Genomic DNA, 18,534 nt, shown 5'->3' with positions numbered 1-18,534 from the left:
ACCTTAACAGGATCTATGCTCATTTCAACTGATCAGGAAAAGCAGGGCAGCTATAAACCTTCAATTTATTTGAGATAAATCCTGTAACTCCCTGCGCCTGCCTTCTTACTAGAAGGATGAGTATTTGTCAGTTACTGGAGAATGTATAATTTTTCTGCCACCTAGTGTCCAGCCTTTGGAGCGCTCAAGCTTTTGGCTGTGAGTTACAAGTTAGTTATTGTTTTCTCTTTAAGTGCTTTTAAACACAATTAGTGATGTGGTATAAATTTCATTTTTAGACTGAGGTAGGTCTCTGATAGTAATAATTTTTACTCTCTGCATACTCTACTATTTGGAAATCTGGGGAATACCAGAGAATAGCATATTTTTATTTTATATCTCAACATATGTGCATATGGTGTTTTGAAGACAGATAAATAAAAAAGCCATTAGAAACTTTGACCAGGTGTGTTCTTGCAGATTTGTGAATTATTTGAACTATTGTTCCTATTTGAACTAGTACGTTGAAGGAGTCTATAAGGATTTCTAGACCAGAGTCCTAAATTCCTTAATTTAGGTTCTAATCATGCTGCCTATACAAGAAAATGCAAGCCTTTTTTAGCTGTTGAACTCCTGGTATAAAATCAAATGCTCCTGCATGTGTGAATGTGCCTGTGTGCTTCCCTGCCCTAACTGTTGTTGTCACAGAAATCCCTCAGGTAGAAACACAGGAGGCTCCAAACATCCTGTGTGTCTGCAGGATAAAAGAAGTGGCTGTGCTGTGCTCCCTGAACAGAAGGGGCTGGGGTTGGTGCTTAAGCCATGGGACATTGCCCAGTTAATGCTAAAGGTGATTTGGTCCCTTGTATTGTCCTGGGCCTTAGTCTCTCCCTTGCACTGTGCTGCTCAGGGGTGTCCCAGGCCAAGAGAGACTTGGCATGCACCACAGCAGAGGGATGACGAAGCATCAGGCTTTTAAAGGGGATAATACAGCCATAGTCATCACTTGGATTGCCCCAGTGGAAAGGCATTAATAACAATCACAAAATTGCATCAATAGTCTTGGAAATGGTGGCACTGTTGTCCTGGAGATTCTTCTTCTAAAGGTCATTCAAGGGTAATTTTAGATCCTTCTCCTACAGGGTACCTTTCACAGGATACCCACTCTGGGACTGAAAGGCAGAGAACAGCATAGTTCTGTTCTTACACCCACAGTTGCTGCCTGTCCTCTACCCAGCTCCAGGATGGAGGGCTGGCACACTGGAAAAGATCAGGTGAGGCTGGTCTGTCTGGACACAAGGCTGTAGACATCTGTTCCTACCCAGGCATTCTGCAGTACAAAATTAGCTCTGTTTTATGTTATAATGTCACAATCATATCTGAGCATCTTTGGTTTTTTGTAGCTTAGCTGGGGGCCAGATACCTCATTGATGTAAACTGCTTTCTGGATTACAGCCATGGGAGGAAGGAGACGCTGGTTTGTTTTAGAGCAGTTCCTTTGCCTCTGGAAGATCACATGTTTCAGAGGGATTTCCGTCTTTTTCTGCCACAGCTTAACAAAGACAGATTTTGTTTGTGAACCTCTGGATGCTCGGGATCCAACATACACATGTATAAAGGTCAGAGACAGTTTGAGTCCTCTCAGTCTTTATGATAAACTCCAGTGGGATTCCAGCTGGTGTCTTCAGTAAACAGTTTCCCCAGCTTCAGCAGGGAAGGTAGTGGCATCCCTAAGCTGCAGAAAATCAGCAGCTACATCCTGCAGCTTCACCTCAGGTCAAAGCTCAAAGCTCTCCCTGAGGTCATCAGGAGCTCTGGGAGCTGATCTTTATGCTCCCTCTGGGCAGCAGGAAAACTCAGAGACAGGCAGCTATGAAGGTATCTCTGAAATTCGGCAGCCCTTCCCTGGCCTGCCTGTGGCCCTGCTTTTCTGATTCTGGTCTCTTTTGCTTTTGGAAGTCACATTTTACTGTAGGATGTTACCATGGACATTTGCTGATGCAACACCTGAAAATGGGATAACTGATACCTAAGTATGTACTTGGATTTTTGCCTTATTTCCTGTGCACTTCCCTCCTGCTGCCCTGTGCACACATATGTCACATACACATAAAGACATGGAAAAGAAGGTGAGCTCACAGTGAGATATCTACTGTAGTAAAGACAACAGGTGACTAAAAAATGGGCAGAAGAGCAAAATGGACCTGCAGAGTGACAGGATGGGGAAACAGACTGAGTTTTGGTAGAAGCAATAGACAGGAGAAAAAAAAATCCCCATGTACCCCCTTCAAAATACTGGGATAATTTTCCAAGAAAATATCAATTCAATGATTGTCAATAAGCAAAAAAAAAAAAAAAAAAAAAAACAAAACCACACAAAAACAAAAAAAAAAAAAAAACAGTCTTATGTTAGGAATTTTGAGGACTAGGAATAAAAGCAAGGATATGCTGTATAAATGTATGAATCCCTGGGCCACCTGCTTTTGAGTGTGACTCTGATCCCTTATCTCAAAAAGGTTATAGCAGAACTGGAAAAGGTTCCAAGAAAGGCAGAAAGGATGACTAAAGATAGGGAATAGTTTCTCTGTTAAAGGAAACTGCAAGTCCAGTGGGCTGGATAGGGAGGGTTTAATAGAGGCCTAGAGAGTTATGTATGCCATGAAAATGGATATGGAGCAACCACTCACTGTCTCTGCTAAAAGAAGAATGCAACACCATCAACTGGAGCTGGCCATAGCCTGACTCAAACCAAGCACCGGGAGCTGTGCCTTGTACAGTGGATGGAGACCTGGGGAACCCTTCACATGTGGATGCTGTGTGGGCCAAAAACTGGAGCAGTCACAAAGTGGGGCTGGGCAAGCCCTTGGAGAGCAAGAGCCACTGCAGGCTACTGACTCAACAAACCAAACTGAGCTGAGGAACCCCCTGAGACCCCTTTGGGCTCAGGCTTCTTGCAGGTGAGGTGTTTGGCTGTAGGGTGGCCCTACTGAGAGCTTTGCCCCCTTCCCTCAGCATGAGTAAGCTCTGGACAGCCCCTGCAGGGGCTGAGCACTGCAACCAAGACCTGCACACCCTGGAGGAACAGCCTGTACCTTGGCCAAGTACTGCTGCTGGTGTTTTCCTCCCTGTCTCCCTGCAGAAGGGTGCAAGAGGTCTCTGGAGAGGAGACCTGGTCTCCTGCCCAGGCAGCTGCAAACACTGGGAAGGAGGATGTTGTCAAAAAGGGCTGTCTGTACTTACATTCTCATGTTTTTCAGCACTAGAGAATAGAGTTTAAACAAGGCTTCCTGGGCCATTGAAGCGGAATGATTTCTACAGGAGCAAGCCATGTCTTAAACCTTTCCCCCAAAGCTCCCCCAGGGGACTGGTTGTGTTTGTCATGCAGGGTTCAGGGCTGGGAAGAGGACAGGGTGAGGGTGGCCACAGCTCCCGACCACAGCAGGGCATGGCCCAGAGAAGCAGTGGGGATCCGACTGTGCATGTAACAAGAGAGACCACTTGGGCACTTCAAGTCAAAGCTGCTGCTGGATGTGCTTCAGGCACAGCTCTATGGTGCAAAAAGAACCATGGGAGCATCTCCCTGGCTTGACCTGAGCTTCTGCCTTGCTACAAAACTTACACAGCCTGAGCTAATGCAGGTTTTGATGTCAATGTCCTTAAATTGTTTGTCTCTGTTTTCAACAGGCTTGTATTGATTTAGGTTAATTTGGTTACCCAAAAAAAAAGGGTTGTGCTGATTGCTCTAAATGGATTAAATAGTGATTTTAGTTAGACTGATGGCAGGCTTGTGTGTAGACAGGGCCTGGAGCTTTGTAAGCTAATGATTTGGCAGTAATGCATTGGGTTTTTTTAGACATCTGAGACCAAGCTGTTGGTTTAAATACAAGACCATAAGTGTTACTATTCTAGTAAACAGTGCCCAAATGTGATAGTTTTCTACTAATTCGTCTTCCTTCTGAATCCTGGCTGATATCATTGCTAACTATCACTTTCCTGATAATAATTTGGCAAGTACCATTATTCCAAGTGGACTTTGCATTAAATGCAAGTGCAAAACATGGAAAATTTCCAATTTTTGACAAAAGTTTCTAATTTCTGTTTACTTTCCCAGCCTGCTTATTTTTCCACTTCTTTTTTTTTTTTAATGGAAAAAAGTTTGTCCTCTTTTTTAATAAGCACTCAGGTAGAAGAAAAATGCAAAGGAGCCTAGCTGCTGCCAGCAGCAGGGACCTTTCTCCACAAGAGAGCTCTTAGTGGAGGACAGGTCCAGAAGCAGCCACTGTTCAATTTCTTCACTTGGAAAAATACAAGGGTGAGATCATAGTAAAATCAAAGAGGAGTTTGGGTTGGAAGGGACCTTAGCTCTTGGGCATTATGTATTTTGTGCCCATATAATTTCAATTGGAAGAAATCACTGTATCTGCATAGTCTTTCCTGCCTGCCTCTGAAATCCCCAGCTGAGCTTCTGCCAAGTGAATATGCCTTCACAGGTCTTCTCCACCAAACTGCAAATCCCATTTTGATTCATCTGCTTCCTCTGTTGATTTTTTATCTTCAAGTTGGGACTGAAATTAGAAAAGAACATGACTCCAGACAAATGAGTCACTAAGCCTTGGTTAGCTCTGATTTGCAAGGAAGTACTGTAAAGAGTTCTGAGATACTGAATAAGCCTTAGCTCAGAAAACAACAGTCCGACAGGTCGGCTGTGATCCTTTCCTGTCTCAGGCAGGTATGTGGAAGCAGAAAATTGATGGCAAGAATGAGAGAAGACTTCGTGTCTCAAAGGACAGAGAGAGCAGCAGAAAGGAAAAGCTCAGTGTTACCAACTGGACAGCAGCTGGGGACCACAAATCTGAATTGTCCTGAGAAATAGGTATGTGGAAGCCCAGTGTGCACTAAGACATTTTTGGCAGATGTTTCTATACCACTAGTGCATATTGGATCCTGGACTATTTTCTGCATTCCTGGATTCTGTAAATTGGATCCCAGTAACTTGGAGCACAATAGAGGTGAAGCTGTGGGAGAGGGACATGACACAAATTGGGCAAATCAGGGGTGAGAGCACTTATGGAGGAGCTGAATTACCCAGAAAGGGTAGCAGATTGTTTTTCCAAGACATAGGCCAAAGAAATCGAGGGAATCAGCACTGTAAAAGTGAGTGGGTTATGTGTGTCTCAGCTGCAGCATTTTGCTGCAGCATCGTGGTGGGGAAGGGGCAGGGAAGAGCCAAAGCACAGCCACAAGGCAGGCCCAAGCCATAAACCTGCAGTGTGCTTGTAAGCCTGTGGTAATAAGCTGTGGAAGCCATCTTCATTCTCAGTGACCACCTGACCAGAGCAATCTGCCAGTGGATGAATGTCCTTTGTATGTGGCTCTAAGCTCCATTGAGCAAGGCTCAGGGGATGATCATTGAGACGTCTTATCCAAGGCTAGAGGCTTGAGGGTTGAGATATTTGTCAAATAAAAATTACAGGTCATCTTCCTGTCTTGAACACCTGAAATGTAGGTGAACAAATCTTAAACTGACCAAAACATTTGCATAGAATTGATGGGGCAGCTAGACTGAGAACAAGGCCATTTATCCCTTCCTCCCATTTGCCATCTGGTGGTGTCTGAGAGCTCCAGAACACAGCTCCAAAGCTGTTCCAGGCTCACAGCAAAAAAAGCTGCCCATGAGGGATGATGCCCAAACCTGGAATGCAGCTTTCCCTGGGCTATGAGTCGTAAAAAAACCTCTCAGATCACAACAGCTGGCTTTGCTACAAAAGACTACAAAGTTCACAATGAGTAAAAGAATATCCTACAAAATCCTTCTTCAGACTTCCCTGAGCCTCTTCCATGAAACAATTAGTGGATGCTCTTGTTTTGAACTCTGTGACTCACTCTTGTAATTCAGTTGTGGCCTGTGGTCACTCAGTCACTTAATTTGTGTCGGGGAAACAGGCAGTTGTGAGAATTTCCTCTCTGCCTCCCTGGGCCTCTCTCTGCAGCTCTGGGCACATTGGAGCCTGGATGCTCGCTTCCCAGATGTGCAGGCTCCCCCTCAGGAATGCTTCCTCGCAGCAACAAGTGGTGAACAGGAAGGTTTCTCAAGGAGGAAACACATCTCACTGTGTTTTATGGTACTTAATCCAGCTGCAAGGATGGTCCGATTATCAATGGTCTAAATAGTTAAGTTGTGGCTTTGCTCTACCAGAGTTTTATTTGTAGTTTGGTGTCTTCACAGCAGGTACACATGTGTGCGCAATTGTAAAAACTCCATTAAAGATAATGGACTCTATCAAGCAATTACACTGGCTAATGTCTCCCACATTCTTTTCTATTAACCATACTTAACTTTGCCATTCAGAAGTACCTTACTGTTATGAACCAGTAAGTGACTTTTAATCACTGGATCTGTGTAACATGCAGATTTGTGTAACTTTCCAAGTACATTGTAAGCATGAAAGACGTTTAACAATTAAACTGAAAGTGTTTCCAGAGATTTCCAGGATGCACTGAATATATTTGAAGGCTTCTCTGTGCTTATGTTACTTTGGTCATGCTGAGATAATTTGGGAAGCAGAGCAAGGAAAAAGCACTGAATAATTTGCCAACTTTTCACATCTAAAAGAGAATTGAAAAGAAGAAAGCTGAAAAATTCCTTCTGCTGGTACCACATGTCAGAAACCCTGCCCCATGTCTGCTGAACAGTGCTCTATGTTTGTCAAGAGGAAAAGACAATTGCATTCTCTGGCTGTTGACTACCAAGTGCTGAATTTCTGCTGTTACCAGGAATGGCAGAAGGGGCTGTCACAGAGTGACCCTGACAGAGCAAACGGCAGTGTCCTTCATGCAGGACTCCCTCCAGGCCCTGGAGGTGGCTGAGTCAGTCACTCTGGTGACCTTGGGCAATTGCTGCTCCTCTGCCAAGGCACAGGGATGAGCTTCTCCATGGGATACTCAGGCTTGTCATTCATGTGCTTTTGACTTTCCTCTGCTTGACCTCTCAGACACTTTTAGCCCCGTAGACTCTTTGTTATTTCCCTTTGGCAGCTGCTTTCCATCTTACAGCTCATGTTCATTGCTTTCTATTTCTTCCCCTTTTTCTCTTTTGCCTTCCCTATTCCTCTTACTTTTCCCTCTTGCTTTCTGCCAAACCATATGCACCACTTTCTCCTTTTCTGGTTATTTTTCCCAAGGGCTGAATCACAGCAGTTCTGTTTGAGTGGCCATTTGTATAGCCCAGAGTTATCTCCTAGAGTGTGGAGTGCTAAGCTGAGGAAGGCGATCTTCCTTGGTTCCCTCTGCAGTCAGCTGGAAGACATGGGAGCCTCCAGAAGGTGACTCAGGGTTTGAGGCTGTCATAAGACCTTGTGAAGACTGATGTCATCCCATGAGCTGCCAGTAAGATTGACAAACATCCTAACTTACAGGCTTTGAATCGGGGATCCAATTTTATTTAGTACAAATCCAGATTTTGCAGAGTTTTGGCACATGTCAGATGGATGAGAAGCACAAATCAGGGGATCTTCCCTCCAACCAACATTGCCCTCCCAGGTGCCAGATTCCTGCCTACAGCCTGGCAGTTAGGAGAAGTGGCATCTGCAGCACAGCAGCTGACAGAGCCTTGCAACAACTTTCCCACACCCCATTGTCCCATCTCTGCTGTATACAAAGCATTTGGTCCAACTTCAAAAAGCCAAGCAAGAACTTTTGCTCCGGTTCCTTTTATTGCTTTAAAATAAGTATTGTGCAAGGAATAAGGAAATAAAAGTGAAAGGAGAAACAAAACTTTCATTCTCACACAGCCATTTAAAAGCAGGTATCCGCACAGTTTCCATGACTTCCATTTCACCAGGAGAATGTTTCCCAGGAGCTAACTTCAACATTTTGAATGGAGCCACATTTAGCCTTTTCCACAGCAAATCACACAGGAGCCATGAACTGCAAATGCAGCCTTATCTCCATCCAGACATTTGTTCCCAAAGAGAATTTTCCAGTTTTCTGTGATCAGACCAAGAAAATACGAGTGACATTATAACAACTCTCCCAGAGCATGCTCTGTTGTATTCTGAGTTTGCTGGCAAGCTGTTACATGGTAAGGGTCGGTTTTCTCTGTACAAGTCTGGTCCTATGATCTACCTGTGATATTTTGTCACTGGCTTCACTAGGATTTCACCTTCAGTGCAATTGCAACTTGCTGATCCAAGAATGAAAAAAAATAGCTGAAGTGGTTTTCTCCCTCCTGTTCCCTGTGCATCTCTGCCCTACCTTCCCTTATAAACACTTGTGGGCACAGGAGGGATGACTGCTTCCTTCATGAATGTCCCTTGTCCCAGGGCAGGCTACACTTTTACCCACACTTTATCCTTTTCCACAGATCACTGGGGCAGGGAAAACTGGGTCCACACCCACCTGTTCTTAGGCCCAGATAGCTGTTTGGAGGATGCTTTGTTTATTTTTACTACTGACATAATAAAATGAGGTGATGGACAATTCCTTGGCCTTGTGTCTGACCAAGGCGGCTGCTATAGCTTACTCCCTGCCTTCTGAGTGTGCAGCTGACCTGGTGCCTTTGATAATCAAATTTTCATTAGTCTGCTAAGCAAAACGCTGGCATTGAGCCACAGGCAAGTTGTAAAGCTGGCTGAATAATTGGAATAATAATTCACTGATATTGAATGTGGTCCATTTAAAGGTGGTGCTTATTTCCTGAATGGAAATTAATATCTTCTAAGGATTTGGTTTAGATTACTTCACTGCATGGTTTACTTCAGCCTTATAATTTTGCCACTGATACGTAAAGTGGGTTCATAAATGGAGCAGCAGAGGCTTGGCTATGCTCAGAGATAGTGCTGTGCACTAATGTAAATTATAAATGTAGAGCTAGAAAATGTAACAAGCCCGGCTGACAAACTTCCCTGTGATATCTCACAATAATTGTTTTCAGCCAGTAGTAATTTTTTCTATAGCAGAAGACAGGTTATTTATATTATATATTTAGCCAAAAACTGTAATAACATCCTCTGGCAAAAGTATTATCTGATGGTGTCTGAAATGGAATCAGCTTTCCTCTTTTCAAGCATTAATAATTGAAACATTTGTGTCACCTCATGGCATTTCCTGAACTGGAGAATAAAATAGGAATGACTTTTTAGTTTTTATAGTTTACTTCTTAAAAAGTAGACAACCAAAATTTCCTAGAATTGTTACGTGTGGTTTGTATCACCAACCAGAGAAATATTTCTTTTTACAATTCTGATCAGGCATAAACAACAGGACCACCAGCAGAACTGGCTCCTGGCTTAGCAGTCAGGAAAATACCTGTGAACAGGCAAGGCAGGTAAAGGTCATGGAAGAGAGTAGGTTTTTTTTCCTGTTTACTCACAAATGTCTGGATGCCTGCTACATTGCCTATCTGCACATTCTCAGGCAAACCCTACAGAAGTGATGATGTGGGCTTTCAATCCCCCAGATGGCAATCCTGCTTTAGTACCCCTTGGATTTCTGGCATGCAAGGCAACATGTTTTACATATTAGAACTTCCAATGCTGTGAATTTCTGTTTAATAAATTATTTAAGTGATTCTTCACTTACAAGGCATGTTGGTATGAAAATGGGAGAAAATTACTTTCCCCTCAATGGGACCCACTCAATCCACACATGAGAACAGATGTATCCAATGGCCATTCTAAGATGACATGTTAAAGAGGTAAGGTTTATTTAAATTAATGCTACAGCCAAATAATGACAACTTCAAATCCAAATACACATGTGCTGTGAAAAAACTCCCAGTATAATAATGACAGCTCAATAGAAAGTAATTCCATATCCAGATGTAAAAAAAATTAATGCAGGAATGTTTGTTTACTTAGTGGCTGTAGTGTGATGTTTAAACCCCAGTTTGTGACAAGCAGTAGATAGTGAACAGTATGATAAATAAATTGAGGAGATTTGGGGTGATTAGTTCAGTAAAAAAGATGGTTGATGAGTAAAATATGTTTATTCTGCTTTTTAAATCACCAGTGTTCCTGCTTTTGTTTCTCACAGTTTTGTTCTTAGTTGATCTACTGACATATAATTATGGCTGGTTCACACTACTATGAGTAAAATCCATTCTTAAAGCCTGCAGAACAGCAGCATGAATCCTCATCTTGTTTGCTAGTGATCAGGTATCTCTAGGGAAGCTTAGTTCTTTTCTTCAACTAATTTAAATTTATGGGAAGTCATTCAGTCAAAATAAACATCGAAAGGCTTAACTCTTTTGAATTGTATACCACTGGATTAGGACTTCAAAAATTTTGAGTTATCCATAATATGTGATTATTAATCCCATAAATATTTTTAATTGAGTGATAATGAGCTATCAGATTTACTCTTGTTTTGAAGCCTACCCCGACACCAGTTGAGTCACTGTCTTTGGAACAGGATCAGAAAATGATGCCAGGAAATCCAAAGAGCTGCTCTGTTACAGTTGTATATGAATAATGAAACAGATGATTCTAGAAAGAGAATCATCTGTAAAAAGAATCACCTGTAAAAAGAATCACAATAAAGCCTCATCTTTTTCTTTCAGATTTACATGAGTTTGTTTTAAAAAGCTGCTTAATTTTTTTTTTTAACAAAATCCTGGCTTAGCTGAAGTTTCTAGGAGTTCTGTGGTTTAATAACTGAGTCTGGGAGTTTTACCTTTCACATTAGGCACCTTGATTTATTCTATTTCTCTATCTATTAGGAAGATTACCTTTATGCTGATCACATCACAAAGCCTATTCCAGAGATATTGTAAGTACCCACAGAATTAACTAAAGCACAAATTTAGAACATCTCATTTTGGATAGAGTATGATGGTACATCTAAACAAAGCACTGATTAAAGCCATGCAAAAGAATTTTTGCTTCAGTTCTGTGGAACACCCAAAAATACATATATTTAAAAGTTCTTTGCATATTAACCCAAAATACCCTGGCTTTTACTGGTTTTTAATGGAAAACAATCATTTGGTGATGAACTTTTTCACTGACAGTGAAATGAGTTCTTCTGGTTTTGGACAATTGGGTGCTTCACCTTGCTGCACTCTGCCAGCCCATGCTGCTTCTCCGAACCAGCCACTCCTTCCCACCCTCTCACCTCACTGCATGCTGCAGCCATCCTTCAGAAGGTGTCCTGCAAATGGTTCTTAAAGGGAGGGAGAGAGGAAGAGAAGAATAGCTGGAAAAAGAATCCATATTAGAACATGAACATTATGTTTTTTACTCTTCTGATCTATGACAGATGCCACAGTGCCATATGTGAGCCTAGCTTAAAAAGATCAAGATGTCTTGATGCTAAAGAGATACAAATAAATAAGTATGCCATGTCTGGGGTTTCCTCATTTTTATGCTAGGCAAAACCTTTTTTTTTTTTTTATTTGATTTCAATTTGCAAGTAGAGCTGGCTTCCCTTCAGCAGCATGTTTTGATCAATACGTTATTTACTACTGAAACAGAAAAGATCTCTGGTGAAGCAGTGATGGGGCAGAGAGGGAAAAACAAAGATGAATGCAAGAAGAGGAAAGGCAGAGTTTGCAGTTGAGCTGTGAGATGAACCAGAGGTCTCAAGGCACAGAGCTACAGGAAATCTGCTCTTTATGGCAGCCGGTGCAGGTGGGAGCTCTCATCCCCTGATGTCAGTTGGAACTGGAGGTACCACACAAAGCAGCAGCTATGTGTAGATAATGAGAAGCTGAGAAGCCAAGACAAGCAGTGGAAAATGGGTCAATTTGGAGCTTGCACAAGGGCTCAGGAAGTTGTTTGAGAAGGAAAGAGGCAGCAGCACTGCCTTCAGTATAGAGAACATTTGTTCAAATGTGGTGCAATTTCTGATGCAGCATGTAATGCTGTAGCTTCACAGTTGCTTTTAAGTGGAGAAAAGTTTTTAGTGGGAAAAAAACCATTCCTAGTTCATTGTAGAGCCAATGAAACTCTTCTGCCAGCACAAATCAGTCAGTAGCGAGGGGAAAGGGAAGGCAGGCACAACTGGAGAAGTAGTGGAGGGAGCAGGCAGGACAATTTCTTTTGGTGGCTCTGCCTGTATGTGCCATTATGATGAAAAATGGAAATTAAGAAATAGCAAAATTCTCCAGCTCCCTCCTGACTAATCTAAACTAGAAGACAGCATTATAGTATCCACTGTTATCTTACACCATCTATCTCAATCTAAACACTTAACGCCCTAAAATGCATTAGGGTAAACTGGATGACATCTCTGGATGTCTCACTATGTCATTTGAATCAGACTTAGGGTTATGGTTATAATTAGGTTAGGGTACAATTAAAACAGCATTAAAACCCAAGGATAGTATTCTCCCCTACTAGCATTTGCTTCAGAAGGGTATCTGCACGTTTTTCTCCAGTTATGCTTAAAGTCTTCAGTAAAAACTATTCTCCATCCCCCTGCAACTCCTTTCCACTGGTCTGGCAATTGAATGATCATGGTTGTCGAAAAGCAGTTCCTTTCTGGATAAAGGAACAGAATGTCATGTTCTGTGTATATACTCACACATATTCACACATACTCCTGCTTGTTGTCTGAGGTAATGAATTACAGTCTGCTGAGTATTCTATTGTAGTGGGACTTTTTTGTTAAATATACACACTGATGTGAGTATACACGAGGTAAGGCAAGCTCACCTGAAGCAGAAGTGGTGAGGTTTGGGATAAACTTTAACTCTCCCAGTAGATTCAGAACAAATGCAAAGAACTCACTAGCAGGGTTTTTTGTTGTTTTTTTTTTTTTTTTTTTTTTTTTTTTTTCCAAGTACATCTCATGCCCTGCTTCTTTTAAATATTTGTTTTGAGACTATGTACCTTTTGGTAGCTTTGTGTTGACTAGTGTCTTTTGAACCCCTCCTATTCACCATACAAGTCTGCTGCTGATGCTGAGTTACTTGAGGTAGCATGAACAAGAGCTGGCTGCAAAGAACTGTAGAAGGACCTTGTGAGGTTGAATAACTGGGGAATCAAACCACAGATGAAATTCACTGTGTGAATTGAATCAGCACCTACCAGGAAGAAAAATTCCTAGCCTCTCATATAAGATGAAAAGCTCTCAAATGACCACAGCCACTGAGAAGGAAACTGGCACTAGTTACATATCAGAAAACATCAGTTAAGTGTGTGGCTGCACTCAATCAAATGTTACAGATCATTTGCAAAGGAACACAGAACAGAACAGGAAACATGAAGATGCCACTGCAGGAATCCATAGCAAACCTGAACACTTACTTAGTTCCCTCATCCCAGAAAACAGAAACAGAAAAAAATTATAGAGGGGCTGTGTACTAGAACAGTCTGATTAGTTTAGCACTGCACAGTTTGGAAAATGGACTACATTATGAGTCAACACAGGAAATCATCAGAGGCACAGACACTTTGGGAAAAATATATTTTTTCAAGCACAAAAATCGAGGAGCTCAAAAAGGCACGGAGCCATAGCCAGGCTCAGAGCAAGAGCTGGTGCCTTGTGCAGCAGGTGAGACCTGGGCAGCCCCTCACCTGTGGATGCTCTGTGGGCCAAAAGCTGAAGCAGGCTCAAGGTGGAGCTGGGCAAGCCCTTGGAGAGCCTGAGAACCATGGCAGGCTACTGGCCCAACAAATCTCACTGAGCTGAGGAACCCCCTGAGCACACATTGGTCAGAGGGGGGTGGCACAGTCCAAAGGGGAAGTGTTGTGGGTGCTGCCTTGTTCCTGCTCTTGCTGAGAGAGCTGATCTGGCTTTGAGCTGGGGGCAAGGCTGTGCTAGATGGGCCCTTGGTCTGCACCCACAGAGCTGCCCTTTTACAACCAATTTCTTTCTGAATGATAGAAGCCAGCACTGACATCCCCTGAATCAGATGCACTGCAGCAAGGCTGAAGGAAGAAGAAGGATGTGTGGCTGTTTTTGGCATGTAAGGCACAGCTGCTTGCTGTCTTCTCTCACAAGTCATGAAGGGCACACACTGGAGCAGGAGGTCAAAACTCTCTTAGCATGTCCTGTATTTCTTAGTAAATGGACTGAAACCAGAGAAAATCAGTAATATGACAGTTGTTAGATAAACCTGGGCTTTTTTTAGCAACTATTCTGAATGTTGTGAAAACTTCTTTGTGCACAGGATGGTGTATTTAACTTACAATTGCATTTCCTGCATCTGAGAAGGAAGGAGCATTCTTGAAGACTAGGATGGATGGAGGCTGTCTGGAAAACACTGATTCCATGTACATGATTAATACAGTGGATATGATGATCTATGAGTGAAGCAGGTACCACTCTAGCAAAATTAATAAAAGCTGTAGTCAGTGGGTACTCATAAGCTTGTATAAAGCTCGTAATTATAAATAACAATAGAAATAAAACTGTCAATAGAGAAATACTAGGGATAGCAAAAGATGGTGTATGTGTTAACTAGGGAGGAGAAGATACACTGGAAATGGTGGAGGACTAAACTTACCTAAATTACAAAACAGGAAAGGGGATTTTAGCAGAAATTCATGTTATTCCAATGATATGTAGCAAGGAATTCGTTCACCACTTCCTATGGGCAGGCAGGCAGGCAGGCAGGCATTCAGTCATCCCCAGGAAAGCAAGGATTCATCATGCTTTACAGTGAATTTAGAAGAAAAATGCCATAAATTTGAATGTACTCTCTTCCTCCTCCTTCCCCCAACCGTTACTGTTGGGCATGACATCATGGGGACATATGGTTTGGAATATCCCTTGGGTTGTTTAGGCAGGCTGTCCCAGCTGTGTCCCTTCCCAGCTTCTTGTGTACCCCAGCCTGCTCACTGGCAGGGCAGTTCAAGAAGCAGTGTAAGCACTGCTCAGCCAAAACATTCCTGATTCTGGTCACAAACCCAAACCAGACTCCTAAATAAGCTACTATGAAAAAAATTGCCTCTATACCAACAAAACCCCATATATATATATATATATATATATATATATAAAAGATGGTACCTTTCAACAAAATGACAAAGCTCTGTGACATAAAGATATCTGGAGCCCTACAAAAGCAATGAAAATACATACATAAAATTCACAGTATCACAGTATCCTGAGTTGGAAGGGACCAACAAGGGTCATCAAGTCCAGCTCCTGGCCCTGCACAGGACAGTCCCAAGAATCACACCATGTGCCTGAGAGTGCTGTCCAAATGCTTCTTGAACTCTGTCAGGCTGGTGCTGTGACTATTTCCCTGAGAAGCCTGTTCCAGTGCCCAACCACCCTCTTGGTGAAGAATCTTTTGCTAATATTCAGCCTAAACCTCCTCTGACACAACTACAGGCCATTCCCTCATGTCCTGTCACTGGTCACTGCAGAGAAGAGGTCAGTGCCTGCCCCTCCTCTTCCCCTCACAAGGGAGGTGTAACTGCAATGAGGTCTGCCCTCAGTCTCCTTTTCTCCAGGCTGAACAAAGTATCCTCAGCCACTCCTCATATGGCTTCCCCTCAAGGACCTTCATCATCTTTGTTGCCCTCCTCTGGACACTCTCTAAGCACTTTATATCATTCTTTTATTGTAGTGCCCAGCACTCACACAAGACTTGAGGTGAGGCTGCCCCAGTGCAGGTCAGAGCAGGACAATCCCCTCCCTTGCCTAGCTGGTGATGCTGGTGCCTGATGCCCTCCAGGCCAGGGTTGGCCCTCCTGGCTGCCAGGGCGCTGCTGGCTCATGTTCAGCTTGCCACTGACCAGGTCTCCCTGGTCCCTTTCCATGGTGCTGCTTTCCAGCACTTCATTCCCCAGTCTGTCCATACATCCAGGGTTGCCCCATCCCAGGTGCAGAGTCCAGCACTTTCCCTGGTTGAACTTCATATGGTTGGCCCGGCCCTCTGATTTGTCAAGGTCTCTCTGCAGGGCTTTTCGGCCTTCAAGGGAGTTGACAGCTCTTCCCAATTTTGGATCATCTGCAAACTTTCTTAGCATCCCTTTAAGTCCTGCTTGCAAGACGTTTATGGCTACTTGAAGCCAATGAATACCATAATAACTGCACACATGTCTTGCTAAATTCAGTGAGTATCTGACATGCAAAGCAGTGCTAGAGTAGGGCTCACAAACAAAGATGGCTCTGAGACCAAGCAATGCTCAGTATGGCTAAACATGAAAATAAATTGTTTTCCAAGAGCATGTTTGGTATATATATTTGTTGTTATGCTGGGACCTGTGAGATGGAGGCCATATATCTGTATGTGTAGCATAGGTTGTGTCCTTCACCTGGGGTGAACAACCCAAGGTATGGGTTAGGGGCTGAGCTGATGGAAAGAAACTCGTGGAGAAGGACCTGAAGGTCCTGGTGGACAACAAGCTGTCCATGAACCATGCCCACACCCATGTGGACCAGAAGACTGATGGAATCCCTGGATGCATTAGGAAGAAGATTGCCAGCAGGTCAAGGGAGGGTATCCTGCCCCTCTAATGAGCCCTGGTGAAGCACATCTGGAGTGCTGTGTCCAGTTCTGGGCTCCTCAGTGCAAGAGAAACATGGAGCTCCTGCAGCAGGCCAGTGGAGGGATACAGAGATGATTAAGGGACTGGAGCATCTTCCCTGTGATGCTCCAGAGAGAGTATGAGAGAGGCTGAGGGAGCTGGACCTGTTCAGCCTCAAGAGAGACATCTGAGAGGGGACATTATCCATGTTTTTAAGTATCTGAAGGGAGGATGTATAAGAGGCTCATCTCAGTGGTGCCGGTGCCGAGCAATAGGACAAGAGGCAACGGCAGAAACCAATGCACAGGAAATTCCACTTGAGTATGAGGAAGAACTTCTTCACTCTGTGGGCACGGGAACAGATTGTGCGAAGACGTTGTGGAGTCTCCCTCACTGATATACTCGAGAACCATCTGGACGCAATTCTGTGCCACGTGCTCTAAGATGACCCTGCCTGAGCAGGGAGCCTGGTCCCTTCCAATCTGACCGATTCTTGTGATTCACTGTTTCCTCTCCCGCCCAACTTAACGCTGCAGACCTGCGGAAACAGAGCCTGCACAGCCTGAGACCACTGCGTGGGCAGGAGCCCGCAGGACCCGGGTTCCCTGGGGCCGTGCGTGCGCCCAGCCCCGGCCTCACCGCACCGCACCGCACCGCCCTCTCCTTCCCCGGGGCGGTGGAGCTGCCTCGAGCCCGCCCCCGGCGGGGAGTGGCCGGGCCAGGGCCGCTTTCCGCCGGGTGTGGGCCGGAGTCGGGCGGGATGTGGCGGCTGCAGCCCCACCCGGGCGGTACCGACAGGCGGCGTCGCGGCGGCGGCGGGGACGCGGCGGGCCCAGGTGAGCGGGGCCGGAGCACCGCGGGTGCTGCGGAGAGGAAGGGAGGAGGCGGGGGCTGTCCGGCCGCAGAGCTCCGCAGGAGCCCCTGAACGCGCAGGGGGCGTGGGGTACCCCGGCCGGGGCCGGCAGCGCTGCTCCCCGCTGGAAGGACCGGGCGGCTCGGCTAGATGCTGCCCTCGGGCTGGGCGCAGCAGCAGGTCCTGGGAGTCGCGTTGAGTATGGGGAAAATGTGCTTTTTTTTTTTTTTTTTTTTTTTCTCGGTTAAAAAAAAAAAAAAAAGGTTGTTTTGTTTTTTTTTTTAATATATATATATTTTTTTTTTTTATAATTTTTTAAGCCCCTGGTGATGTTGGCTTTATTTCTCAGTTAATGTGGTATAAGAAAGGGTCTTGTGACTGTGAGACATCGTAGCTATCATTTTTTAATTAAAAAAATAAGATGCTTTGATTTCACTTCAGCCCGTGAGGGTGCAGTTATAATAATACAAAGACATCAATGGTTTATTTGTTTATTTTTAAAATAACCAACTACAAGGAGGGAAGTTATGGTGCTCTTAGAAAAGTCACCCACGTTATGTCTCCAGTCTTGGCTTAAGGAAGAAAAAGAAAACTGCCTTCTCAGCAGACACTCAGTGTGTATATGCTTTTATAAATAAATGAATTTTACAAGACCATGACCTATAATGTGGATGAACTGCTCTCTTTTTCTCTAAGAACAGCAGCAATCAGCTGGTCCAAGCTAGGGCTGCCCTCCTTATCAACAGTGGTGCTGGCAAAAGGCTGGAGCCACTGGGAAATTCTGGAAAAAAACACTTCACCTTTCTCAGGATAACTGGGAAAGAAAGGTGTACTTCTCACTAGGTATGTCTGCTGCCTTTTGGGTTGTTTGGGGTACGTGGTTCTCCCAGCTCCATGAGTCCACCAAGACTTTCTGCAAACACTTTGGTCATCCTTGCCAACAGTTTAATAGAAAACAGCTCATTCCTGTTTTGGTAATCCACATTAATCTTTGTGTACACGTGCTTGAGTAACTTCTTGTTAAGCTTTTGAATTAATTATGCTAGCATTTTAAGAGTTCTGCAGAGAAGTGCTTTTACAATAAAGGTTTTCACAAAATATGTTGCAGAATGCATAGCAGCAAGTGCTGCTGCCAATTAGAGGTAATGATGGTTTTCAAAGAAATGAGTGAAGTCCCCTGGGATGCATTATCTCTTGTTTTGTCCTTTCCTATTGGTTCATTTACTTGCTAATTTGCTATTGGCCTTACAGTAACTCCTGAAAATGGGAGGAGTTCTA

General features: G+C 43.9%; 1 protein-coding gene across 1 annotated transcript in view; it reads left to right on the top strand.

Moving 5' to 3' along the window:
* Window positions 1-4,806: 4,806 nt before the first annotated feature.
* Window positions 4,807-18,534, top strand: part of DISC1 (DISC1 scaffold protein) — a 212,706-nt gene continuing 198,978 nt past the window's right edge. Inside the window, exon 1 of the mRNA XM_053939524.1 lies at window positions 4,807-4,852. The gene's annotated coding sequence lies outside the window, so the exon portion shown is untranslated. The remainder of the gene's footprint in view (window positions 4,853-18,534) is intronic.

This window comes from Vidua chalybeata, chromosome 3 (genome assembly GCF_026979565.1).
Source record: "Vidua chalybeata isolate OUT-0048 chromosome 3, bVidCha1 merged haplotype, whole genome shotgun sequence".
Classification (NCBI taxonomy): domain Eukaryota; kingdom Metazoa; phylum Chordata; class Aves; order Passeriformes; family Viduidae; genus Vidua; species Vidua chalybeata.
The sequence above is the reverse complement of the archived record's forward strand: the minus strand, read 5'-3'. Positions and strand labels throughout refer to the sequence as shown.